Here is a 27,861-nt window from a genome sequence, read left to right on the forward strand (position 1 = left end):
TTTATTGATCACATACCAAGTGTTAAAATGACTGGTCTAACTAGTTAGAATCATCTCCTTTGATCCTCAAAACAGCCCGAAGGAATAAGGTACCATTATTATCCCATTTTACAGATGGGGAAATTGACACTCAGAGAGGTTAAGTTACTTCCTCAGATTCCTCAAGCAAGGAAAGCTAGGACCAGGATACCAACCTTTATGAGGCTGACTCCAGAGTCTGCATTGATAACCACCATGCTTTCCTGCCTCTTTAGTGTTTAAACAGAGGAGAGGAAAATGCTTTCAAAGTGAAAGAAAAACATGATAATCATCAAATTCTTTAGCTCCTAAGGAAAAATTACCCTATCATAAGCATCAATGGTTAGAATATGCCACCAAAAAGCATTTGAAATCCCCAATTCTATAGACCCTGGGATTCTAAGAGAGAAAAGGAGTGAGGTCTCATTTACAACAGTGGAGAAGCTAGAGTGCCCTGGCCAGGAGGGGACAAACAAAGAGCGCTATCAGGAGATGACTTGGAGGGCATGGCCTCAATCTTTATCTTAGCCCTCTCTTCTTAGCCTCCACTCTCAGTCTAAACAAATCTTAGTTTCCTGGCATGCTTCTGAATTACACAGGTCCAAATGCAACCCATATTTACTCACAATCATGTGAATTCCACAAAGCCACGGGCACCCTTTCAGTTGTTCCAGGCATAACACACATCCTTGTTAACCTGTGTGGGTTTGGGCAGCTCTTCATTTTCTAGTCTGAAACCTTGTCTGGAATTTACCACCAAAGGCAATTCCTAAATCACTCTTTCCTTTTAGATGAAGTGAGTCAGGACAAGGCTGCTCACCAGGTTCCACACAGTGCTGGGAAGAAAAAAAGGGGGAAATCCCAGACCTGACTTCTCCCTTCATTTTCCAGAAGCCATGACTCCCCAGCCTACTTAGAATTACCCTCAGGGAGCCAGTCCCTATTCAAGTCCTGCCAGTGAGCAGTTCAGTAAGCTGTCGCAAGTCCCTTACCTTCCCTGAACTTGTGTTTCTCATCTGCAAAATGAAAATATCATTATGGGCTTATGATCAGGAAGCTGGGGAAGGCAGGAAGAGGTGACCTGCTGGGAAATGGGGAAACGCCCCTCACCGTGGACACCTGATCCTTCCCCACTGTGCCACAGCCTTGAGTCCCAACTCTCCTTTCTCCTCTGGACCATTATCATCTCCCAGAGCATCTCCTCCCACAGCCACTAAGCCATGTTCCCAGCTTCCAGGCTTCTTCCTCCTGCTTAGGAACATGCTCAGGGCTGAAGAGGGGGCTGAGGCTTCCCTTCAACCCCTACTTATCACCAATACTCTCCCAAGTGGGAAAGCAGAGATCTGGAACCAGTGAGGAGCTGAAGCTTCTGTACCCAAAACACGTTCTAATGTTAACTCTGAGATGAGAACACCTTAAATACTTGGCTGGGGTTGACAACCTGGATTTGCTATTATGCAATATTAATACCACAATATTACAAGAAAATTAACTAATATTCTTACAGCCAAATCCTCAGAAATACTTACTATTTATTAAAGTAACATACAAGCGAACCATATAGATTAGTTTATCAGTGTCACCAAAGCTCAAAAGGGAAAGGACTTCCCTTGAGGGGCTTCAGTCTATCTAAAGTACTAAGATGTATTCCACTCAGGAACAAACATGGAAACCACAAATTATCTTTTCCCATACTTTAGAATTTGAAAATGTTCAAGTTCTGACCTTTAAGTTTAACAAAGGTAAAGAAATAGAAACTCATACTATATGTATTTTCTTCCCTTAAGAAAAAGATTTTAAACCTGTTGCAAAGGAGACTAAAACAAAGTGCAGGCTGCCTCCCAGAGAGAGATGGAATCCTCCTCACTTAAAAGGAAAAAAGAGGACCCCCATCACCTTCCCATTGACAACACACCAAAATCTGAATTTATCCAAAGAGCAGCATTTTCCAAAATACATTTCATTTAGTGAAAATTGCAGGTGGGGTCAGTAGCAAGCATATGCCTACAAAATATGCTGCATCCCACGCTTCTTGCTTTTAGCTCCACTTCCCATCCTCCCACAGTCTGAAGACTCCTTAAATGTATGCAGTTGGTGATTTCTGCTATGTAACATGCATGATTTCGCTTAGGGCTTTTCACAAGAAAGCTATATTGTCTTGACGTTTGCATCACCTTTTTTTTATCTAATTATTTCTGGCATATTAGCCATCAAATCACTACTGACAATATGACAGGAATCATAGTATTGAAAAAATTACATCCTAGGAGGAAATAATAAAATATAAATCACATACATAATTTTCTTTTGAACATTTTAACAATGACACCCTCATATACATATGAAATATAGCAGACTATCCTCATAAATGCCCTAACATCAATCACAGCAGGAAAATATTCTCTACTTTGTGAACACACGAATCCAACAAAATATAGCATTTCTAATAAAACTGGGTAATACAACTTCATTTTTTTCATAAGAGAGCGTTTATGAAGATCTGACAATTGGAAATATCACCAGTATTTTTTTTTCAATTGTGTTCCTTCAACTCTAAATGATACAGAGCTAACACTGGGACCACGAAATAATATTTAGAAAAATTCCATATTTCATATTCATATAGAAAGACAGGCACATATGAGTAAAGTGATGTTGGTAGTGTTGTCATTATAGGATGCCTATCAATTGCACAAGCTTTAAAAACTTGAATGTATGATATATTGGTAATAATACTAATGGAATCGACTAAGTATTTTATGAGCTTCCAAAACAGAGGCAGATATTCCTAAAATTATTACCAAAGTGACAAGATGCCCCTGGAGATAAAAATAAGATATTTTTTAAAAATGTACCATAATTCCTATATTCCATGTATAATGATTAAATCAGAAATTACAAAAGCACTTTCAGGCTATACACACATTAAATGTTTTTTAAATCCTGCAATGAAAAGAGTCAGAGTTCCAGGTTAAATAGCTAAATTGCTTAGAAAACAATAAACACAAAGTGGGGGGAAATTCTGAAAATTTTCAAAGAGAAAAGCCAAATCTGTTATCTTGGAATCTAAAATCCAATTAAGGCTCCCTTCCCCCAGCCCAGAAAAATATAAATAAACTTAAATTCTCCAAATTCTTAAGACACAATTGACCAAAGACAAAGATGCTAAATAAAGTGAAGATGGGATTCCACACACAAATTAATCAAGCTTCTTTTTTGCATCCAGGCTTTTATATCCACACATATCACTACATAGATCTGAGTGACCTTGAGCAAGCTGACCATTCTAAGCCCCAAGTTTAAGATCACATCTTCAGCCTTAGCCTAGCTAGAGGCATCAGGTTCAATTAATTCTGAAGCTGGACTGTAAGCCTCATTTTGACCTTGCTTATATTATGCACACAACAGGGCCCAGCACTTCGGTGACTACAAATACTGAGCAGCCAAGAGGTCCGAGAGGTGTACATATAAATAATTTTTTTAAAAAGTAGATTTCTTTGAGGCAAGAATGCAAAAGCTTTTGAGTTCCCCCTGAATTCTGTCATCCCATTATGCCCCACATTTGCTTTGACTTTCTATCATCCTGCACTAACATGCCTCTACTTCAGACAAGAAGAGAAATGGGGCTGCCACCTGCCAACTAGTTTACGGCTGAAAAAGAAGCAAGTACTCCTTGGGACTCTATCATACAGCACAGTAAGCAATGTGTGTCCCACTTCTCTACGATATTAACTCTGTCTTCTGGCCTCACTTAAATGTACTCTTCTGAGAAACACAAAATGGGATCCAGATTCTACATCATTAATCCTCATCAGTTCCTTGTGAAGTAGAAAGGGAAGAAACTGGTTCAATTTACCAATGAGGAAAGTGAGACAATAAGGTTAAAAGAAGAGCCCAAGGTCGTGAAAACAGCAAAAAGGCAGAGCTAACAAGAGAATTCGGGTCTCTCAGGCCAGGGCCCAGGGCCCAGACAGTAGCCATGCTGCAAAATACCTCTTTTGTCTCCTGCACTTTCCTCATCCATCGCACCAAGACTCCAACTGCAATTCAAGGACAAGGGTTGCCCTGCAAAACTCCCAAATAGATGCACAAACAAATAAAAAACTAAATGTGTGCATACCCACACATACAATATGCATAGGAGAAACAAGCATCCAGCGAAGATCCAAGTAAGGATATATACCATAGGAAGAAGTCAGATCAAGCATTACCCGATGTCACAGTATTTGTATCTGTCTAGTTGAGCAAGAAGACATAGAAAACACAGTGCTTAAATTATTAGTGCCAAATTCACAGTTCAACCTGTTCTGGTTTACATTGTTAGTGGTCAAATTTCTATATATACTATAAAGACAGTCATGCATCAGTACTCAGAATACCCCGTAATTTGAGGGGTCGTGTTGCAATTTTAGTCCAAGGCTCTTCCCTAAGACATGGATGAGTAGCATCTCTTTTTATATGTCACCTTTCTCCATCTCTTAGCTCAAGAGAAATAAACACTTCAAAGTTTTGTTAACATTTAAAAATTATTAATGTAATAAATACTATTGTAGAACTTCTGGTATATACAAAAATGACATTAAATCACATCTAATTTTAATGAGCAATGATTTATGATCCTTATTTTTTTAATACACCAAAATATACACTTTTATACATACAGGGCCTGGAAATACCTATTAAAAGCTCTCCTTATTTTTTTTTCTTCAGATAAAACCAGAGGGTGGTTTTCTTTAGCCAAAATCAATTTACAAATTTTTTCCCCCAAAATGGCAGTAAAAGTTTTAAAATATCTGATCCTTTTGGTAACTCATTTAATTTCTTAGATTTATCTTCTCTCTACTCTTTATATAAGAATTCAATAGAAATTCCAGCACATTATCCATAAAAATCAAGAAAATCTATCTCAAGTTTTACACACTGATACAAAGTCACTATGTTCTGTTTAAATCCCCATTCATTTATATTCATTAATCTTAATGATATCATTAATGCACAATGTGTTTCACAGAAACTAATTGTATTTTGCCAGAATCAAACATTAACAATTATGCCTCCCATTATCACCTAATAAAATAAAAAATAAAATTTAAAAAGTCTCAGGCACACAAGTGAATATTTTGATGTGGTAACTGATTTGCATTTTTAATGCTACAATAAATTGGCCAGATTATCATCAATTAGATAAATGAATATTCTCTAAGTAAAGCGATGGGGAATCACTCTGTTAGAAATCAACAGTTTCCATTCACTTCCTTGAGCTTTATTGAATCTAAGCTTAGCCCTCTTTGGTCCCCTTATCTAAAGCTGGCTTTTGTGACTCCAGCTAATACCAACCAATAGAACATATTCCTCTTTAATTTTATATACTTACCACTGCTTTAAGAAAAGACAGGAGATTAGGGAATCTATGCTCTTCAAGTGAAGGAGAAATATCTACCTGGGTGATGAAAATTCCTAAGTCAAAAATGCATGAATTGATTTGTTTAAATCATTGTATTACTATATTTTTATCCCCTTAATTCAAAAACCAATCACTAAGTATCAACCATGAGTCAGGCATTATGATAGATGTTGAAAACAGAAAGAGGGAAACTCTTAGGTCCCACAAGACAGTCCTAAGACACATGAATAAATAAACAAAGACAGAAAATAAGTAGCAACACAGCGCCAGTACAAGCAAGGTGCTGGGGATGCTGAGATACAGGAGGGAGTAATTCAGAGGGTGAGCAGACAATGAGGGAGGGTTTGGGAGAAGAAGTAAACAGAGTGCAGACAAGAATCACTGGAGGATCTTTTATTAGTTCCCCAAACTAAGGCTACACCCAAACCAAATGAATCACAGTTTCAGGGAGTATCTACTGGGCCCCAGGAATCATCAGTTTCTGAAGCTCCCCAAGTGATTCCAATGTGCAGACAAGTTAGGACTCACTGGCCTAGAGATGTCGGAAGTCTTTCAGGCAGAGGGGATGGGAGAGCAGAAGAAAGAATGCCAGGCAGTGAGCACAGCTCCTGCACAGGCACACACAGGGAGGGGAAGTCCAGCTGGGTGTGTTAGGTGCCACAAGACACCTTGGGTCTGGCTCCTAAAAGGAACCACTCTCTCCAACCACAACCATCCTGGACTCTGACATCTCTTCTGGGTCCACAAAACCAAACCCCACAAATTCTATCCCTTTCTCTCTTCCAAACTTTGCAGACTATAATTTCCTTGTGCTGATTACACTCTTACATATTTAGCTTATCTGAAAGACTTATACTAGGAACCATCTAACTACTATACTCACCTAATCTTTCTCATAAGTGATTAAAAAACTTGAGAAAAGGGGCAAGGAAGAGAAGTAACCAAAGGGAAGTAGAAGGAAAAGGAAACATGAACCACTGAAGCCATAAAAGAATGTGACTTTAAGTTCTGCTTACCACAGATTAGCATTTTTATGGAAAGACAAGGCACTTTGTGTACAAACTTACTCTAAGACTGAAGTTCAATGAACTGGGTAAATCTGATCTCTCTTGGTCTTACTAAATGTATTCCATAACTCAATTATTAAAAGCAAACAAGATCCTTCATCTGTTCCTTCCTGAGGTTTCTCCAATGCCACCCGAACTCTGGTGAATTCATACTTTACCTGACAACCTTGAAAACCTGTCACAGCTCTCCTCTGAGAGAGGGAGTAAGGACATTTGTGAGAAGCCTGTTAATCGTATTCTTTAACTGTCCTCTAAAGAAAACTGGATGCAACGGGATGTGTACATGATGATTGTTTTACCCTCAGACAAAACTAATAGAGAAAAATCTCATTCCACATCATGAAGCAATATTCAGAGATTCTTTACCTTAACTCGTTAGAAAAAAAATACAGGTTTCTTTGTGCAGAGGAACAAAACAAAATCCTAATAAGTTCATTAGAAAGCAGAATTTAAAAAAAATATATCCTTATTTGTCTTCTGAAATACATGTTTTAGAAGTATGCTACTAATTTTACTATTCAGTTTTCAAAGAGGATACTTTTATCAAATGCAAATATTGCTTCCTTTGCATGCTTCCAAGGAAGTCTTTTTGACCATTCTTTTAGTATTAAACTATAGCTAATATACTCTCAGCATGGAGTTATTCATGTAGCTCTGGTGTTTTACAATGAGCTGTTGATAATACATTTCGGAAACATTCAGTGTGTTCTCATGTTAAATTTTTTTAAAGTTACTGCAAAGAATTTCTCCAACTCAAGTATGTACCATTTTTCTGACCATAATTCAAGTATATAAACCTACAATGTCAAAATGTCTTCTGTACGTTACTCCCTAAAATTTAAAATGCTATCAAAATTAAAAGAATTCTCTTACTTGTAGCTGTGATCTAAAGCCAACTGTTAAAGAAAAAAAATCCCCATGTGCCATCATAAAGCATTTTAATTTCGAGCAGTCTATTAGCCTTAAAAAAGCTTTTCTTGATAGTTTAACAATGAGACAATTAGTTTTATATATACTCTGGTTTTTTTCCCAGTTGACTTAGTGAATCACCTTGCACACAGGGCATACCTTTCTCTCACATGCATTATAGATGCTTGCTTTTCATGCATCGCAATTTTTACTTTTATGGATTGCAAAGGAGATTTGCTGATGCGCCACCTAGTGGAAAAAATACTACTTGCATCAGTATACTTACCAGTGTCTTCTAGTTTTTTGTTTTTTGTTTTTTTAAACTCTTGATTATCTGTGTTAATGAAGATAAGAGATTGGTGAAAATATTTCTCAAAAGATAATCAAACAACAAATTCTGAGTCTGTCCCATGTGCTTTGCACATGGAAAATGATGTTCTGGACCTTTCACTTGGGAGGCTGGCCTCCTTTATGTATCTATGGCTGCACATCCAAATGTATGAGAGACCCACAAGAGGAAAAAAGCTGCTTGAGCCAGGAAGAAAGTGATCTCTTCCCTCCCATGCTGATGACCCAAATATAGCTCACCATTACTGAGAAGGAACAGTACCAATTCTGAGCTTTTTCCAAATGTCATAACATTAACAATGTTCACAATGATCATAAACGGATTATCTTGATTTTCTAATTTGTTACTAGGTTAGGTAACATAACAAAACTCTGAAAAATATATGAGGATACTCCTTCTCTGAAGCTCTGGGGTGAGAAGTGAGGTGGTGCTAGGCAAACATCACTATCTATTTCTGGAAAAGTGTCCTTAGAGATACATCTTCTCAACCAGAAGGTGGGACCAGAAGGTAGACAGAGCTTTCCTTCTCCCTCCTCACTTTCTATAGTGACAGACAAGGATGAAATCTTCAGGCCCTCTCAGACTCTACACAAAACCAAATTCCTACCAAACCCTCAATTCTGAAAGATGTGCAAGAGTACAGCTTTTGATGCTTAATCTCATCTCTCCATCAGATTTGTATCTAACATTCCTTCTTTCACTATGAAATAGTGCTTAGCAGGGACTCATTTTCTGTTTCTAGCTATCATAAATTTAAGTTCTAGGTTCAGAACCAGAATCACCCATTTCTTCTCTGTGGATGAAATAAATATTCACCCAATGCCATTCAGTCAGGAAGGTTTTGTACTTGGTTGGTTGGGTTTTTGTCTGTTTTGCAGTGCTGGGGATCAAAACCAAGACCTTGCACATGCTAGGCGAGCACTCTATCACTGAGTTATACCCCAGGCCCAATTAACAGTTTTACAAAGCTGACAATCAGGTACTGATCTCCTGCTCCTCCCACTTGGACAATATATAAGAAAAAACACACAGAAATGCTGCAAGGCTCAGAGACATTTTGTTCAGCATCAGGGCCTGGAGGAAAATCCTTCCTGCTTCTGTCTTTTCTGTCAGTGGGGAGATACACACTAAAAGCACAAGATGGGAAACTGAGCTACTAGAATCTATTCCTAGTTCTTCCACTTAACTTCAAAATGCCTTTGGGAAAGTCATTTAATAAACGGCTTTCTTTAATTTGTCTTAGTTTCCTTAAGGGAAAAGAAAATACATTTACCTATTTTTTTTTACCTCCAATTTATTTTAGTTTCATTTTTTTTCAAATCGACCCAAAGTTTGGAAGAATAGAACAACAAATATGCTTAAACAGTTTCACCCAGACATTTACCAATTATGAATATTTCTCTACAATATTTTTTGCTACTAATATTTGTGAAAATACATTCCAGACAAAAAAAATAGTTTTATCACCTTAAGTCTTGAAATGAAAAGTTTCCCATACGAAGGTAATAAAAGGTCAATAAATATATGTTGAACAAAATATCCTAAGAACATTTTACTAGGAATTAGAGTTCCTCAAAAAAAGAATTTATTAGAATAAAAAAAATTTTATTAGAATATAAAAGCATTTTCATTAATTTCCCAGGCAGACAAAGGATGGTCCATCTTAGCTGAACCTAAAATCATTCCATTTTAGAGATGAAACCAGGCACTAACAACGCTTCATTTCAGAGGTGTGTCAACTGAGCCCCAGCGATAATACTGCTTATCAGCACTAACTTTTTATCTGCCATAAATAATATGCTTCTCTACTACGAGAGGTGGAGACCTCAGAGGAAGAGTAGAGAACAGGGAAGGCAGGCGCTGGAGGGAGGAGGCAGTGGCAGCCAACCATGGTCAAGGGCAGCTCCTCCCCAAACCTACTGACATTTCCCCGCAGTAGCACAGGATTCTGGGCTCCAAGGGCAATGCAGCAGAGCTGTCCTTCCGAACCACAGACTTCTACTCCCAAACCCTCAGAACTCCCCTTTCCACCCTCCATCTGACATGCTCCTAATTTCAAAGGTCTGACTTGTTCCCTATATTGCAAGCATTTCTATTTTCTTCTTTATAGATTATGCTGTTAACATTTCTTCTGACTACTTAGGAAACCCAGGTTCTTTCAGAGCAAAGATTTGACCATGGAAAATGAAGCTCTACGGCATGTGTCTTTGCAAGATAACTCCCCTCTGTAGGAAAACACAGGCAGGGCCCTCCTGAGGATGTATGCCGCGAGCTGTATGTTTCTGAGTCATGCTTCAAGGTTTTCTGTTAAGAGATTTCCTCTGTTCTTTTGGTCCTGCTCAAGAAATACAAAAGCTTTTATTCACCAAACTATTTAAGGCCATTTTTGAAATCCCTGAATCAATAGGAATAATTCAGCAGAGGAATATTAATTTTCAGCAATACATCTTCTATTGATTGTTTCCCTGGCATACTCCCTGGTCTGGCGTGACTCAGTGGCCATCTCTGTACTCACTGGCTGTCTCATAATAATACTTATCGATGGTGTTCTTGTGCATAAGATCACACCATTATCCAGCTAGCCCACGCTAGCCTTTCACTGTGCTATGCTTTCCTGAGGTTATTTGTTGTTCTCTGCCTCCTGACCACAGCCTGAAGCTGTGGATAAAAGAAGCAGTTTACTGCCAGCCATCAATTGCTTCATTTGTAAAATTAGGAGACACGTGAATTCCTCTGTAAAATCATTTGAGATGCTTTGATAAATGATAGCCACAGTACACAGTTCTAGTATTGATTTCTAAAGTCACCAGGTTCTCTGTTGGTCCCTGTTGCATTTGCAGCTATCTTTTTAATATCTTTTCTCTTTTCTGAGAAAAGCGTCCAAAAACCTGACAGGCACCATTATTTAAAGAGTGAGCAATGCCTTCATCATTTAAGAGTTACCAGTCTTTTCAATTCCTTTTTCTGTGTCCATTTGCCCCTTTACCTACGACTACACTAGCCCCAACAGATGGCTAAATCAAGATGTTCACCAGATGACAATTCTTGACATGACCAACTACTAAAACGCTTAAGATAACAGATGTTAACCTACCCTGGATATATTATATGTTCTAGCAAGACATCAGAAATACTCAGAGGCTTTCCCAAGCTCTGAAGTGCATCCAATTTATCTGAATAAACACAAAGAAAAGTGGCAAACAGGGAGGAGTAGGGAGGGACAAAGAACCTATTTTCCAACATTTCCTAAATCATTTCCTTGGTTAAAGTTCTACATGTTTAGACAAGTCTGTCTCTTAAGTGTTTGTTTCTTGTGTTGCAAACATATCCATGTGCTAAGAAGATAACTGCTTTTTATTTTTTACTCTCACCCTAAAATGGTATCGCTTAAAAACCCCAGACTGCTCATGCAGGGTAATACATAATCTTCACTAATTCTCAAATGACCAAGCTGCATGTGGCCATAAACTGTTGATTCATTGCCATAGCCACGCTGGGATTCCTCTGCAGCAGATCCGGGGGCAACAGAGCGTTACTGACATCTCTCTCTCCAGAGCTCAGACACCAACTGTGAGGGAGCCCAGGTGGCTGCACAGAGTGGCCAACAGGCACCACTTCTGCCTGGCAGACTCCCTGGGTCTCTGCCTAGCTCCTGTACGCACTTGGCTTTCCTCTATTCCAGAAAGCCATCACCTGGAAAGCCCCAATGATCATCTTCCTGCAAACAGTAAAACACAGAATAGAGGGTGTGGACACACAGTCCTTCACTGCAGCTTCTGCTTGCACAGGCCAGTCTTCCAGGTAGCACAGCAAAAACCTTCCCATCCCACTTAGCTACCTCCTTGTTTTTCCTCAAGTTCAGCCACACGTATTAGGACTTCTTCATACGGCAGACATTCTACCATGCTGATTAAAGAACTGTACAGTTGAAGGAGAAAAACGTGGAAAGAATTGAAGGGCAGAGGGGCCAACATCCCTTCTAGAATTACTAGCCAGGTATACCCAATACCAGCAATGTCAAAGGAGAAGACAGGAAGCCCACATGCATGACTTCTGGTGACAAATGATGCTTTGGTGGCACTCCCATTCATGTTTATGGTCATGTTAACTCACTTCTTTCTTGTTCATCAAACCTATTTGCCTTTACTTCTGGGTTTACAACTAGAACACATTTCCCAGCCTCTCTTGCAGTTGGGTATGGCCACAAGATTGAGTCTGGACAATGGATTCTGGGTCATGTGTATCTATCCTCAAGATCTAGCCAAGTAACACTTTCCATGCCATCCTATCCCTTTACATCTCTCCCATATCATCTAGGTGTTGACATCAAAGGAATTGTAGAAGCAACAAATATGGCAGAGTGTCTGTCAGCCTGAGAAACTGAATGACCACTCTGTAGAACTCAGCACGACCCACTAGGCAGCCTGTAGGATGTGGGAGAAGTACACTTCTATTGTGTTAGGCCAGTGAGAACTGAGTGTTATCTGTAATGACAGCTACCATTTCTTTAGCACGACACGGTGAACACTAGCATCCTGATAAACCCCAGGAGAATACTTACCTCATCAACAACTACAAATCACTCTACAACTAAAAATCATGGGGCCCACACACTCTCAACTGATATTATATGGATCATAGTCACAGGACTTTAAAGCTGTTTGGGAGTCCACCCCCTGGGGACTAATCAGGCAATTTATACGCTCCTGTTTTCATGTGATGATATACTGTGACACCATTACAGAGGACACAGTGGAGTTGTGTATGCCGCTGAGAGATCTTCAGATCAAGTTAAAAAGCAAGGCTCAAAAAGCGTATAAATTTTTTTAGTGGTATATATTTTAATTGTCCATAGTGGCTTTTTTTTCCCCTGGAACAACTAACAGTAAACAAATAGTAATGATTATCTTTACAGAGAGGCATCAGGGAGAGAAGCAAACCATTGATTGATTGATTGATTGATTGATTACAGTACAGGGGATTCAACCCAGTGGTGCTTTACCACTGTGCTACATTCCCAGTTCTTTTTATTTTTCTATTATTTATTTATTTTTAAATTTGAGACAGGGTCTCACTAGTTGTCAAGGCTGCCTCAACTTTGTGATTCTCTTGCCTTGGTCTCCCAAGTTGCTGGGGTTACTGGCATGCAACATCATAAAAGGGAGTCAGTGTTTTTGCTTTTTTGTTTGAGGGGTACTAGGGAATCAAACCTAGGGTCTGACATATGCTAAGCAAGCACTCTACCACTGAGCTACATCCCCCACTTTTTATTTTATATCATTCTGTTATACCATTGGCATTTTCTTAATACTGTATTTATATTACTTTTTATAAAAAAAAGTCATCATGGGTAACCAACACTGTGGTTCTTTTTTCATACATTCCTGTATTAAAAAAAAAAATTACTGCTAAAATGGAAACCAACAGCAACGAAGAAAGAATCATGTCAACAAAATGACTGAGCTTCCTGCCCTCCTCCCAGAAAGACTGTTCCTCCCGTGAGGAAGCTGAGAGGTTGTCAGTGACCAACTGCTAATCATAATCATATAGGTCTGGATTTGTACTGGTGTCACGGGTAACCATTAAAGCTTCCCTGTGGCTTATTAGAAAACTAACACGTAGCAAGAGCAGTTCTGATTAGTGATCACTGTAGAAATGCCTTCAGAGCCTGTTCCATGTAAGTTTTCTTCCAGTTGAATTACATGCCTTTTCCTCTGAGTCCAAAGCTATTTGTCTACACACAAAGGGAGGGGTACACTTCAGTTTCAAAATATGAGAAAGGCATCAAGGACAAAAACCACTGTGTTAAGGGGACCTAGACATGCTGGCACAAAAGTACAGTTAAGTGGGTTTTTAGTTACAGAAACATTTTCCTAATCCTGGAAGAGATTCTAGGTCTCATTTAAAAAAAAAATATCCTTTGGAAGAGCAATACCTTTTCTATTTGCACAGTTCCCAGCTAAGTACAAAAAAAAAATGCTCCTTATTATTCAGATCTGGCTTATCTCTCTTGCTTGGATTTCAATTCCACAGCCATGGAGAAAAGACTGACCCAGGACACAGCAGCACACCCAGTATTATGCAGGTGCTCACTGAGCTGTTCTGTTTTTTTGTTTAAATCAACTGAGCTCAATTTCACTGGAACACAGAAGTTAAGGTGTGTTTAAATATTCTGAGATAAATGTTTGTGCTACAATATCATGCACCACCAAAAATGCAGGGCAAAAAGGATGCTGTGAATGGAAGAAGTTCAAGTGCGAGTAAGCAAAATCCTGATCTTGCAACAATAGAAGACATGAAGTCAGGCTTCAAGGAGTCCAAAGTGTCATGGGGGAACAGGTAAGTTAAGATAAAAAAAAATTACAACTAGCCAAACTTTGCATTATAATATAAAATTGTTTAAAAGCTGAACATTCTTCTACACTTGATTTCAATTCTTCATTATCTTCATTTTTAAAGTCTTCTGAACCAGAAAATGACATAATTTGTTTGATTTGGGGCTGTTTATTTCATATCAATGTTAAATCAAGTCACTCAAGAACCAAAGTTAGAGTTTCACACACCAGAGGGTCCGCCCAGCTGGCGCTGGACAAAACAGGCCCTATTGCTTCACATGTCAGATCCCCTGTCATCCCAGCAGCAGTACCCAGGAGCACTGGTGAGTTGTCCTTTAAGGGATTACTAACCAAAGCCTCAGGCTGCATTTTAAAGCAATGTTCTTCACAACAAAGTTCCACCAGACTGAACACGGCTGAATAATGAGATTGCCATGTCTGACTTGGCAAATTAAAGACTGTGTAGGGGAAGCCAGGGAACAATGTACTGGACAGTCCACTCTGTGGTTGTCTGCCCCATTTAAACCTCATCTGGAAACAGAAGAAAGGCAAAGGGAACATACGTGGTAAAGACCAGGGCGACACTCACATCCTCCTCCCAGGGACAGTCAACTGTTCTTTTCTAGTGTAACCTCCAGGCAGAGGGAGGGAGATGCTGCCATCTAGAGATACCTAGGGATATCAGCTTTGATATCAATGCAGCCAACACTAAAGGACTGGTAGGGGTAGAAAGAAGGACTCCAAAGTCTTAGGGAAACAGTCGTGGGAGAGTCATCTTCTTTCAGGAATCAGGTCTCTGCCTTAGTTTGAGAAAAGGGCAAGGAGAGGAACAATTCTCATGAGTGTAAGAATGCAAAGTCCCCTGTGAGGGGAAACTGGGGAATTAGAACAATAAAAGGGAAAAGACCAAATTAAAAAAAAAAAAAAAAGATTTTTTTTTTTAATGAAGGAAAGACAAGAGGATGGGTGGTCACGATGAGACAGGTCACTGGGGACAAAAGGGTAGACCCCTGGAAACCCTCAGAGTTCCAGAGTTATGAAGTACAGAAAAGGAAAATGAGGTTAGAGAAAAAGCCAACGGGAGGAATTAAAATCAGACAGACAAGAAAATAAAGGGGATATGAAACTCAGCCCAGGACTGACATCCTGGGGAAAACAAGAGCTACGAGTAATGAAAAGTGCACAGTTCCTACCCCACATTACTGAGAAGTGTGAGAAAATAAAGGGAACTATGTTAGGAGAAAAGATGTTGAGAATGGTTAAATACTATGCATGATTGAAGAAAAATTCCAAAACTTTCTATTAGAATTTATCTTCTTAAGATAGAAAAGAGTTAAACTTTATTTTTTTAAATATGAAATTATGCAGAAGTGACCTGATCCTGAAGTTTCTAAGTGACAACTGGATCTAAGATCCCAACATAGAAAGCTAAATTCAGTTCTACCTGATCAAAGACATGATTTTATTAGCTGTGATTGCAGATTCCCAGTCTTTCCCTCTTAACAAAAAGCTTTCAGCACTGACAGGGTGCAGATAATGGTCATAATTCAGACACAAGTTGGTGACAACCGTCAGCTGGTGGGACAGGTTATAAGCTTCCGACATTATTGAGGACTCTTGTCACCAGCAACTTCAGCTACATCTAGTTAATTTCATATCAGATGCAGATTTGTTTAAAATGCCAGACAAGTGGGGACCATTCAGTCCTGTCCAGGCCTCTCCCTGCTCTGACAAGGGAGGAATCCAAGGGCTGTCAGACGTGATGGATGAGGGGAATTACTCCCGGTGTGCTGTCAGGGCCCCTCCCCCTTCGGGCACTTCACTTTCATCAGCACAGGAGGCAGAGGATGTTCTGTAACTCAGGATGGAGGCAGTTTGGGAAAACAGCTTGTCCCAGAAAAGTGGTACACAGTCATTAACTTCTCACTTCTCCTTTTGTTAGCTCTTAGGATACTGTCAGCAAGAAATCGTTTCCAGAGCTGCGACCATTCTAGAGCTAGTGCAGCAGTTGGTGGCATTACCAAGTTCACAACCATAAGCTACAAGGAAGTCTGATCTCTCCCTGCATCAAATCAAGGCAGCAGCCTGAGATTGGCAAAAAAGGTGAATTTCTACAAGGAGAGGGTAGCTGGCCGTGAGTGAGGTCCCGGATCTTGTCTCTGAAAACATCCCTAGCCTATGGAGACCTGCTCCCACCTTATCCAGTTTGTTCAGGAAGCAGTAATCAGTAAGTCCTGCTCCAGGGAGTTTTGCATTGAAAAACTCCAAGGGAACTAGTCACATTACCCCAATGCTGCATGGAGTAGGAGGTGAGCACAGAAATCCCACAAAAGGAGAAGTAAATATTCCCACTGACAGCCCAAAGGAGTCTGTTTTATTTATAAAAGTAGCTGCTGTTTAATATTTTTCAAGGGATGTCCTTTTTCTCAAGGCTTTCAAAGAAAATACAGATGTTACTTCCAGAGAAAGGGAAATGTTAAAACGGTGATGGGGGTATGGGTGAAAGAGGAGTCTTTAAATGTAACTGGAAATAAATTTAACTAGGTGTCATGAGGCTTCCCTACCTGTTGGATTAGCTGAAAAACATAACATGAAATTTCAGAAATCACATTTTGTTTTATATAAACAGAGGATCATAATCAAATCAAAGGAACAGAATTAAGAGCAGACCACTAACCTAGTTGAGATTATGCTATTGTATAATTATTATACATTACATAATATATTACTTTTAGTATATGCTAAAAGCAGTATTCTAGGTTAAGAATAAAAATAGTTTGCACAGTAATACTGCTGGGATAACTGGGTGACTGCTTGGAGAAAGAATAAAAGGAAAATTGCTTAACAGAAGTAAGCCCCAGATAGAGATTTAAACACTAAACATTATATCATAAAGACATCAGAGGAAAATATGAGATAATATTTTTAGACTCTAAGAAGAAAAAAATACCTTTGTAAGCATGACATGAAATCCAGAAGCCATTCAATATTAATATGACAGTAACCCTCTGGCGAAACTAATCCAGAGGGGGGAAGAAACAGACAGAAGATGCCACTGAACAACAGTCAGAATCTCAAAACTGAAGATGCCACACAGAACTGAGAGTTTTGAAACTAAGACTAATCATTAAATTTCTACAAAATCATAAAATACCAAACTGATGTGAGAATAAATTTAAAAATCTTAATAGTCTCACTATCAATAAAAATTTGGATCCATCAAAAATTCTTCCACAAAGAAAACATCAGGTCCAGATGGCTGTATAGGCAACGTTTAGAAAATTCAAGAAAGAGATCAATCCATTCTTACACAGTCTCTTCCAGGTTTTAGAAAAAGAGGCAACACTCTCCCAGGTAGAGAAGATTATTGTTTAGCAAACAGTCACAGCTTTTCAATAAACAGCCAAGGTGAGGGTCGACTTCCCACCCCACTGATGAGACTTTACCATGGTGCTTTCTGTGGCCAATGGACAGAAATGACACTGTTAGTTTGAATCTCATCCTTAAGAAGTAGTGTTTCTGCTCATCACTCTGGGGTGGTTCAGCTCCAGCATAAAAAGTATACAAAAGATGAGTGCTGCCTTTCAGCATGGGTCCCAGAGCAAGATACAACCTTCAGTCATGAACCTGAACTGCAGAGTGGGTGGAAGCTACCCCAATCTATAGCTGTGCAGCCCAAAGCAGAGTCACTCCAGCCAACCCACACACCCAAGGCAAGAAATAAACCCTTACTGAGGTATGCCCTAAGAAACTGTGATTCATCACATAGCATCACTGCCAAAAGAGCTGGCTGGCATACATTCTTAATTTATTTTGTTCAGCTAACATATCTTAATATTAAACCAGACAAAAACAGTACAATAAAGGAAAGCTACAAGCTAATACCACTTATAAACACCGATGGAAAATTCTATAAAAAAAAATTTTAGTAAACTGAAGTAGAAATGTATCTTTTTAAAAAATATCTTTTTAGTTGTAGATGGACACAATGCCTTATTTATGTATTTATTTATTTATGTAATGTGGTGCTGAGGATCAAACCCAGTGCTTCATGCATGCTAACCAAGGGCTTTACCACTGAGTCACAACTCCAGCCCAGAAATGTATTTTTTAAAGTAATTTATCATGACAAAGTATTTTTCTCAAAAATTTAAGATTAATGGCCATCACCAAATGTAAAAAAAGCATTTTTAAAAAATGTAAGCAAACAAGGAAAGAAACATTCTTCACTTGATACAAAGCTTAAAAAATAAAAAACATCATTTATCATACTTAGTATGAAATGTTGAAGTATTCTCTTTAGGATGAAGAGAAAGTTAAGGATATATGTTATCACTACTCCTATTTGGCTCAATCCTGGAAGTCCTCATGGATAACAATGAAATAAAACTATAAAGACTGAAAAAGTAACATGTAAAGCTATTATTTTCGGTAGATCATCATTATCTACAACTCCCTCTAAATCTCTTCTCCAAAGTTACTAAGTTTTATTAAATTAAAAAGTAATATCCAAAAGCCAACTGAATTCCTATATATTAGCAAACTAGTAGGAATGTTTGTTTTTAAAGGATATTACTTGAATTCCCTAAGAATAAATCTAATGAAGGTTGTATAAATTCTTTCTATTAAAAAAACCTTATTGAAAAACATTAAAGAAGTCCTAAGTTAATAGTGCAATATACCATGTTCTAGAATAGTAAAACTCAACATCATAAAAATGTCAATTTCCCCAAATTGATCTACAGATTTAATGTAATTTTAATCAAAATTTCAATCAGCTTGCAGAATTTCACGAGCAAATTTATACGGACAATAAATGTGCCCCAAAGAGCTACCACTCTTGAAGAACGACAATGACATAAGGGAACTTTCTTGAGCAGTTATTAAGACTGGTGATGAAATTACAGTAATTAAGAAAGGATGATGTGGGCACAGGGACAGGCAGATGGACCAATTAAAAAATAAAGCCCCCAGAAACAGAATCAGGTAGGTCTATAGAGAAATGCACAAAGAAATACTTGGCAGTTTGCTCTGATATGAATTATGTCCTTTAATTGTTACGGTGATATTGTCAGGATTCATCATTCCCATTTACTAATGGAGACGAGAAGACTTCATGAGGTGAAGTCACAACTGCCCAAAATTATAGATTCAGGAATGGTCATTACTAGAATTCAGTCCTAAGTTTAATAACCTCAAATATGCTGGTCTTTTTCAACATGTGCTATGTTCTTTTGCTTTTGTTTTTGTTTTTGCTTTTTTGGTTTTTTTGTTTTTGTTTTTGTTTGTTTTGTTTTGTTTGTACCAGGGATTGAACTTCAGGGGCACTCAACCACTGAGCCACAGCCTCAGCCCTATTTTATATTTTATTTAGAGACAGGGTCTCACTGAGTTGCTTAGTGCCTCGCTTTTGCTGAGGCTGGCTTTGAACTCATGATCCTCCTGCCTCAGCCTCCTGAGCCACTGGGATTACAGGCATGTGCCACTGAGCCCAGCTCTGCTATGTTTTGAAGAACAGTTAGTAAATAAAGCAAGACATAGGGCCTGTGTGCTAAGGATGACCAACAGTAGCTCCCAAAACATTCAATAAAGATCTTAGCAGAATATCAGGCAGAACCCAGTACATGCAAGCAAAATATCATAACAACTACTGTAAAAGGGGTCAAGAAAAAAAAATATTCTTCTGAGAATATCGTTCTTGAGTAACACCATGGATCCACTTAACTGAGAAAGGTATACTGCATACCCTCAGGAGTTAAGAGTCATGTCACCAAAAGTGTCAGGATGATTCATATGGGTCACAACTGGAAATAAAACAATCTTCTACATATTTAATTAGAAGATGAATACTCTCAATAGAAAAATAAATTATATTCAAAACCCTAAAAAACTACAGAGACCAAAACTCTGTCTCCATGTAGATATATGGTCATCAGGTAAAGCCATATTTACCCTCTATATATGCAAGAAATGGAGAGGATTTAAAGTCAACAACAGAAATGCTATTCTTTTAAAGAACTATAACAGAGGGTAAATTAAGAACACCATGTCCCATAAAGTTTGTTTCCAAAGAGCCATAACTCTCTCCTTGGGCTCTCAAATACTTAGTTTAGTTATGTGAAATTCCTATTAAAATGTTTTATGTTCTCAGCTCACTTAATAGCTTGATTTTTCTAGTAGTTTGTTTATGCCTAGCTTCTGTGAATACAGAGAGAATCATGCTTTAAATAAAAATGAAATACAAGAAAAATGGCATTTTAAAGAATGGAAATCAAATTAAAATCTAAATTGCAAATCATCTAACATGTATAAAAAAGCTAAATTAGAACTGCAAGAAAAGCTGAAAGGGAATATACTTTTAAGGGTCATAAACCAAACGATAATATTAATTGTAATAAGAAGGCTTATTTAAATGAAAAGTCCAAAACTAAGGATTTTATAAGCAATGGTCCTAATTTATATGCTTAACATGCTAACATTTGTTACTTTCTCTTACACAGCTAACCAATTAGGGTATATTTCTAAAGAACCAATTTTATTTGTTGGCAGTTATTTGTTATCTTAGCTATAATTCTGCAGCTTTTCAAGCAACAAATGAATGTCTTACATCTGGAGAAGAAAACACAAAAAGTGAAGATCTGATGTTTGAATACCTGCAATTACTGGTATGTTACATTCTAATTAAGATAATTAGCCTTGAAAACATTCTCCCGATGACTGTCAACACTGGTGTCAATTTAGTGGCAGTTAATGACATGTGTAACAAAGATCTGCTATTCTTACCACTTAAAAATTTAAAAAAAAAAAACTTTTCCAAAAAAGAAAAGAGAGGTAGTCTCACTGAATATTCAAAACTCTTTTTAATCAATAAAGCTATACTTGAGAAGTTTAAAAGGTGGCCCCATAGCTTATTTCAGAGGTTTACAAATTGGAGCATGGAGACCACAACAACATACTTAACTGAAATTTAGGGGAAAAACATTAGAACTTCAGTTTCCACTTTTTAGTCTCCTTTTGTTGTTGTTGTTGTCATTGGTTTTAGAGCATTTTATAAGTTGAATCTCAAGCAGAAATATGGCTGATATGCACCAGGGCTGATGTGGTTAAAATACTTCCGTATAGCTTGTCAAACAGCTATGGTCTCAAACACTCCAAGTAAACTCTATCTCCCCCATCACTTAACCCAGGACTCTACAGCCCTCTCCAGACATGGCAGCTAAATAGTTGACACTTAGCAAACTTCATTGCCTCTAGGTTTCTCTTAAAACCCTACAGTAAATGCCTCCCTGGTGGTCTTAAGTGGAGATTCACAGGAATGTTAAAATGTTCTTTAAAACATCTGTCTGAAAATAAAAAAAAAATCATTTTGAAATACATCCTTATGTTAGGGATGTATACTCAAAAATGCTTTGTTGATAGGGTGATCCACCAAAAAATGTTAGAGGCCTCAGGCAACCTCTGTGTTATACCTGGGAAAACGATAGCAAAATTTGGCAATGGGGAGGGCGAACAAGATGAAAATATTAGCAATATTTTCTGTAAAAATTATGTTAATAAAGATCCAAATATACAGGCAGTGTGGTAAGTGGTGTATAAAATATCAGTGCAAAAGAAAGCAAGACTTCTGTACAAGTCATATTTTTGATACAAAAAGATTCATGAAGACTAGCACTCTGGTAAGTCTTTTGTGTCATCCAATGGAAGGAAGGAGGTGAATGAAGTTGGGTTTCTTTCTTTTATTTATCCTGGTCACCTTTTTATTTTCTTAATGGTTTCATTCCTTACACATGTTAAGAATGTCACATTATCCTTTCTGATTTCACACAAGTTTACACCCTATAAATTATCCTGTGGAAAACATGATATGCCAGCAGTCATCTGAATCATGGAGAAGCTGACTTTACAATGCCAACTCTGTCACTTCTTAAAACCATAAACTTCAGATATACATTTAATAAAACTTAAATACCCTGATTTTATAAATTAGTCCCTCTTATCCATGATGGTAATAAATAACAGTTAAAATGTATTATACTCTTCTTAGGCTTCCAAGAAGACATCCTTACATGTATGTTCTCACTTGACTCTAGAAACAACTATACACAATAGGTATTATTAATATTCTCATTGTTCAGAGGTTCCAGAAGGTCATACTTCTTGGTCAAGGTCATTCATCTAGCAAGTGCTACAGTCAAGATTCCAACCCAGGAGCCAGACTCTGGAGCTCACACTACTCTAAACTGCCTACAGTAATTAAATTCTAAATCAAGTGTTTTTAAAAATGATCATAATTTAGATAAGGGCAAATGCAGAGCATGATCTCTCCAGGCAAGGGGAAAAGGGTGGCCCAAGGTCTGTTCTATCATAAAATTCTCCAATTCAAGGATTCATTTTCAAAAGCAAGGCTCTCAAAGGTCAATTAAAACATATACAGGTGGGCTGGGATGTGGCTCAAGCGGTAGCGCGTTCGCCTGGCATGCGTGCGGCCCGGGTTCGATCCTCAGCACCACATACAAAGATGTTGTGTCCGCCGATAACTAAAAAATAAATATTAGAATTCTCTCTTTTTCTCTCTCCCTCTCTCTCCCTCTCTCACTCTCTCTTTAAAAAAAAAAAAATATACAGGTGCAATGAGCACAGTCAACTGTTAAGTCCATGATATTTTAACTAGTGTTATTTCTAAGAGCCTCTCAAAAAATATCCTAGACTCACACCTTCAGCAAGTAAGTTCATTTTCCTGGCTCTTTAGGAAACCAGGACAACTGGGAATGAGGAAGAAAGGGGAGAAAACAAGTCCAATATAACCATATAATAAATGCTTTGCTTCAGAAATGTTCAATTGGAAGTTGCAGATGCAGCTTGGTCGTAGAGCACTTGCCTACCATGGCCATGTCCAATCTCCAACATGGCCACTCCCCCAAAAAATCAAATCAGATATGCACAATTCAAAAGGTGGTAATGAAATTAGGATTGGTATAAGAATGGGTAAGGCCAGGGAAGAAGCAATACATGAGCTACAGTGCAGAATGGTAGTGACCCAAGAGAGGACAGTTCCATAGAAAAGTACTTTCCTTCCAGAATAAGGAAGGACCTAAGAAGAATTTAATATCCCCTTGTGAATGCCAGGGGGATCAGAATGGCCAAAGTTACTCTGCAAAATTTAGACACATTTAAAAATGAAAATCCTTGATCTTCCATCAAATGAATCTGTCAAGAGGATGAATGTTTTCGAGAAAATGGGGAAAAATTAATTTCTTAAAGTTTAGGTAGCTACTTTGTGATTGGAATTTTGTAAATAGGAGGGACAACTTAATATATCATTATCACATTATTTATCAGGCTAAAACTGATTTTAAAAAACTGCATGTTGTCTAGGAACCAAAAAATGTCTTATATTTATACAAACCAACAAGAAATAAACATACCTAAATAAGCACCATATAATCAAAGCAGGAGCAACTATTCTCAAAGGAAAACAAGTTGATTTGATGAAATAAAGAGATATTTCTAGAAGAGACATGACTTCTTGCCAAAAGAATGATATAATGTATACCCATTTTCTTTTCTTTTCTTTTTTGTCCTGGGGATTGAACCCAGGGGCACTCAACCTCTGAGCCACATCCCCAGCCATTTTTTATATTTTATTTAAAGACAGGGTCTTGCTGAGTAGCTTAGGGTCTCATTAAGTTGCTGAGGCTGGCTTTGAATTTGAGATTCTCCTGCCTCAGCCTCCTGAAATGTTGGGATTATAGGTGTGCACCACTGCACTTGGTTGTATACCCATTTTCTTAAGAAGATATATAAAACCATGACACATTAGAGCCCAGATATTTCTTTTTGCACAATTCTACAGTGGATACAATAATGTAGTATCTTCAATTCTCAAGACTATTCATCAGTCAGAGAACAATTCAAGTTTTAGTTAAAGATCATCTTAGATGGAAAGAAAGGTTCAAAGAAAAATTGGTAAAAGGAATATGGAAGGAAAAGTCAGGACTCTATAAAGAAGCAAACTGGCAGAAACAGGAAGGCTGGGAATGATGATCATTTCTAACATGAGGTTTTTAGCAAAACTTGAACCATCAAAACTTGAATCTTTACTGTTACTTTCCCCCTGCTACTTAGCATCTATGGTTTAAAATGTTAAAAAGAACCAAGGAAGCTGAGGCTGAAGACAGATCAATGGTAGAGTGTTTGTCTAGCATACATGAGATCCTGGGTTCAATCCCCAGCACCACACATATACACTCAAAAGGAAGATGATGTGCCCTGAATAATAAAAGAATTGATCACAAAGAGCTAAGCTAAGCTTTATAAACTATTCCATTCTTCACATAAAGGCAGATTAATACAGCATGAGATCGGAAAAACGTCTTCTCATAATCCAGTAGGCCATTACTAACAATTAGTTATTGAATCTAATAAAAATGCAAGCCTATTTCCTTTTTACTAAAACACCTGAAGACACCATGTTGTCCACCTTAGATATTTTCCTAAATACAAAGCAATCATCTGAGTGGGTGGCTGAAGACTCCTATTCCCCTCATATAAACACCCTTCTTAGTAGGAGATATCTATGTTGGCGGTGGTATTCCAGGGTTCTGATCAAGCCAGAAATCACCACCACTGATAATCCAGGAGCCTCTGAATATTCATGTGTTGTTTTGTCTTCCTGACTATCCCAGAAGCATCATGTAAGAAGATACACCATTGTTGCCCAGACTTTCCACCCCTCTAACTAACTCATTCCACTTGGTACACAGCTCCTCTGCGCACAGAAGCTTGCCTAAGTTCCACTCAGTTTTTAAAACTCAAGTAGAGTTGCAAAGCTTTTCCAGAGACTGCAGCCCAAATCATTCCTCTGCTTCCACAGATCCTCCCTGCTGTAAACCATCCAGCATGCTGTTATCTTCCACTGTTTGATTTCTCAGGAGTCTTTTTTTTTTTTCAACCAGGTTTATAAGCGCCTCAAAAGCAAGACCATGTGCTACATCTTTTCTATCAAGGTTTTAATACTAGTTGTATAATAGGGACTCCATTAATAGTCAATTAACTGAAAAATGAGCACGGTGGGGAATACACTGATTTGGAAGCCAACACCAGATTGATGCTTCAGGTGCCAACAAACCAGGAATAAGCATAATTACCAATACTTCCCATTGCGGTAGTCACAAAAGTGTGCTTAGAGAAACACACGCAGGAAAGTTATTGAAATATGTTACTCTTCCAGAGCCAAAACATTCAGGAATTTCCTAAGAAGTCTATGAAGTAAAATAATAATTTTTCATTTTTCTAAAGACAGGAAATGTTATATTTTAATACCTTTCCTCCTACACACCACTGTCTAATTACTTTTAGTTTCTTGTTCTGCGTGTCAGGGTTGTTTTGCGAGCAAAAGGCAGAAGCTGAAATTTTACCATGGGGGCAAAGGACACCAAAAAAGGACAAGCTGTGCCATCCCAGGAGATTCCAAGTGGTACCTGTCCACCACTGCATCTCCATGTTGGCCCTCACTGCTTTGACACCTTTATCTTAATCATCTCCACATACAACAGAAGCCAGTGAAATCCCTGTTAGACTGAGCATTTAACTAGGCTCCGCTCCAGGAAACAGCACACTAGGAGTTTTGGAAAATACTGAAATTTAGAATTAAAACCTCTTCAACATTCACTAAAAAAGAACCATCTTCTAAGTACTAACTACTTAACAGGCACTGTTTTTGATGCCGAAGATAGTCAGAAGTAAGACTTCTGAGACACAAGCGATTTACTACCTATGGACATCTCTTTAGTGCGGCAAGTAAGTGGACTGGCACCTAGAGAGGTACATCACTTAAATGCGTAACAAATGAAAACTAAGCCTTAACATACACATCCACATATGTAGTATTGCTGTTATAAATTGGATTTGCTTCCTTTTGTAATGGTAAGCAATGAAAAAGAGGGCATGCATTGCTAGTCTTTAAATCACACAGAATATGTAAGGGCACCATTTACCACACTGACTTTCTCAAACGCCCTTGACAATAAAATTCCACCTGACTGGTCTGTCCAAGCACACTCTTTCAGGAAGCTTCTCCATCCTTCCCTGGAAGTATAACACACATGTGAGGTAATGAACACTTTCTCATCTTCACAAAACAAAAAGAAGACTAAGCAAGGAGTTTTAAGTGTCTACTCTTGGTGGAATTTCATCATCTTAGGAAAAAAAAATCTCCCCAAAATACACAGTTTCTTCATTCATTCATAGACTGAATCCCAGTGTCCCTCCTTTGTTGTTTGTTAATTATCCTCTGAGCACACAGGCATGTTTAGCTAAGAATGCACACTTTAAGCATCTCTTTATAGAGGCAGTAGTTGGATTATAGCAAGGATTTTATAGTACACTTTTAAGCTGACCATTGATTTACAGACTCATGTTAAACCAGCTACTCCATAGATGGGCCCAGGTGAGCCCATAATGAGATTTATCTTTGTGGATTAGGCCTGACCTATAATAATCTGCTCAGGGCTCCCTATTGCTATTTCAGCACTGAGTTATGAAAATTCATCCCTTCACTCTAAACAGAGCCTAGCTCAGAGGGTAATAACTATGAGATGTATTACTCCTGGAATACAAGCACTCCTGAGACTCTGATTATAATGTCCACAGCTGAAGGCACTATTTCACAATTGAGATTACTACTTTCCAGATGAAAAAAATTCTGAACTGTGGAATAATGCCTTCAGCAACACACACTGTAATCACACTCGTCAGTACCTTTATCCCAAGAGCAATACAGGTTACCAACAGTTGGTGTGGTAAGCTGATTTAGGGAATGGAAGGCAGACAATATAAGAGGAAGCACAGATAACCCTAATTTCATGTTTGTGTTGCCTTATCTGCTGGCTTTAGTGTAGGAGTTCAACATGCCCCATAACTATATCAACTTCATGAAAGCATAGATTTCAAAAAGTAATTATTCTTCAACAAACAAACCAGAAAAGTTTTTGTGTTGTTTTGTTTTTGAAGAAGACAATATTAAGCTGCACTTTATTGTAAATAGAAATATGGATTTGAACAGCATTCCTAGGAGCAATTTAGCAAAGGCTGTGGAGAACTTCAACAACACTTGTATTTTTTGTCCCACTAATCCCATGTAAAAATCTACCCTAATTAAATAATAATTAGAGGTGAACAAGAACTTATTAAAAAGTCTGCTCATCACCATTATTTGTGATAGGAAAAACTCAGAAATAATCTAAAGAGAGAAATAGTTTAATAAATTATTAACTATTTATTAAAATATGACAAACCTATGCATTGGAATATTATGCAGCCTTTAAATTGAGTCATAATGGTCACGGAGAAATGCAAATTCATAGATATATTCTGTAACTTTTGTTAAGCAATTTATCCAAGGGCATTCAACTGTTCCTACATCAATATTTAACAGATACTCTCTTGGAGTCAACTAATTGGACTTCGGAACAGGTTTTTGTTTTTGAGCTATAAGGCTAATGAAGTATTGATATAATATTAAATGACTGCAAATAAAGTCTGTGCCCTAAATAAATGCTGACATTATGTCTCCACATTCTGAATGAATTAAAAAGGAAAAATACACTTTTGCATATGTTTAGTGAATTTTCCCTGACTCCTCATAATGCATTTTTGCAAATGGAAAAGATGAATATTCATCAAGGCTCTTTGAATATATTACAGTTTAAATAGTTTGGTTTTAATATTTATAGTGCATCATGAAATATAATTTTTCCATTAAAAGAAATGGATACGATG

At 37.8% G+C, this 27,861-nt stretch overlaps 1 protein-coding gene and 1 long non-coding RNA gene across 5 annotated transcripts in view; one reads left to right on the forward strand and one right to left on the reverse strand.

The window, feature by feature from the left end:
• The window catches only part of Mast4 (microtubule associated serine/threonine kinase family member 4), a 555,412-nt gene that overhangs the window by 332,519 nt on the left and 195,032 nt on the right, over positions 1-27,861 (reverse strand). The window lies entirely within an intron of this gene.
• Positions 19,457-26,395, forward strand: LOC125617700. Its single transcript, XR_007348774.1, has 2 exons — positions 19,457-22,516; positions 22,708-26,395. It is a non-coding gene; the product is annotated as an uncharacterized LOC125617700 (long non-coding RNA).

This window comes from Marmota marmota, unplaced genomic scaffold, assembly GCF_001458135.2.
Source record: "Marmota marmota marmota unplaced genomic scaffold, marMar, whole genome shotgun sequence".
Classification (NCBI taxonomy): domain Eukaryota; kingdom Metazoa; phylum Chordata; class Mammalia; order Rodentia; family Sciuridae; genus Marmota; species Marmota marmota.